The 1,408-nt window shown below is 29.5% G+C and overlaps 1 long non-coding RNA gene across 1 annotated transcript; it reads left to right on the forward strand.

Moving 5' to 3' along the window:
* Positions 1-472: 472 nt before the first annotated feature.
* On the forward strand, positions 473-954 carry LOC138708638 (uncharacterized). The gene is made up of 3 exons (XR_011334744.1): positions 473-514; positions 590-665; positions 745-954. It is a non-coding gene; the product is annotated as an uncharacterized lncRNA (long non-coding RNA).
* The last annotated feature ends 454 nt before the right edge of the window (positions 955-1,408 follow it).

Consider the following 1,408-nt stretch of genomic DNA (forward strand, 5'->3'; position numbering starts at 1 on the left):
TAAACTTAATAATGTTAAAATGTTAAAAACCATTTAGTGATTAAACTTCATAATATGTGGAACTCTTGTTCAGTCCAATGAGTGGTGAATATCTGAAATGTATAAAAATATAATAGAAATGGGAATCTCAAATGTAAATTGTAATCGAATTGGATATTTAAAAGTACTCACGTCATTTAAAATGTGACAACTGCATAGTTAGGAACTGTATGGATTACTATAACATCCTGTGTATTATGTAAATTATCTGTAATGAAATAATAATTAATATCAAATTTAGTAGAATTTGAAAAATTGGAGGGCTAAATGTGGAGGTACTTACGTAGGTGAGACGACCTGCTGCTATTAGGACTGTAACTGGTATGATGTGGGGGAAGTGTATATTCGTGTAAACAACTACAACCTCTAACCCCATCACCACGCAGTATTCTTCCGCGTAGTTGTTTACACGAATATACACTTCCCCCACATCATACCAGTTACAGTCCTAATAGCAGCAGGTCGTCTCACCTACGTAAGTACCTCCACATTTAGCCCTCCAATTTTTCAAATTCTACTAAATTTGATATTAATTATTATTTCATTACAGATAATTTACATAATACACAGGATGTTATAGTAATCCATACAGTTCCTAACTATGCAGTTGTCACATTTTAAATGACGTGAGTACTTTTAAATATCCAATTCGATTACAATTTACATTTGAGATTCCCATTTCTATTATATTTTTATACATTTCAGATATTCACCACTCATTGGACTGAACAAGAGTTCCACATATTATGAAGTTTAATTACTAAATGGTTTTTAACATTTTAACATTATTAAGTTTACTACCTGTAATATCACATTTTAATAACGGAGATGGCTTGTACATTATCAATTCAAATAGTACTCACCACCAATAGCTACGTATGTGACATTGAGATATTGTATAACTCTGCCTGAGGATGCCTGAATAGGCGAAAACGTTCGCAATTTTATAATTCATGTATACAAACTTAATGACTATAAAATAAGTCATTTTTACATTGATTTGTCATTGACTGAGTAATAAAATATTATATTGTATTCATAAATAGATAAGTTTTATCAGAGTGAAACTGAGTTTAGAAAAAAATAACATGATAAGTTATTGAAAGGACTGAAATTTGAATATTCACAATAAAAAATGTGTTACTATTGAAATATATAAAATATATTCGGCCCTGATGTTGCAACTTTCGTTCATTTAGAAATGTTTGCAGATTTTTGTCTTCATGAATGATCGTTTCTAATGCCATATTGTAGAAATTAATTATGAATACTTGTTTTATACGTGAACGTTGTAACTAGACACAGCCTATGCAAGTACATTTCTATAAATACATCAATATATGAATAAATGCATAATAAAATAAATCAC

Source organism: Periplaneta americana, chromosome 11 (assembly GCF_040183065.1).
Source record: "Periplaneta americana isolate PAMFEO1 chromosome 11, P.americana_PAMFEO1_priV1, whole genome shotgun sequence".
NCBI lineage: Eukaryota > Metazoa > Arthropoda > Insecta > Blattodea > Blattidae > Periplaneta > Periplaneta americana.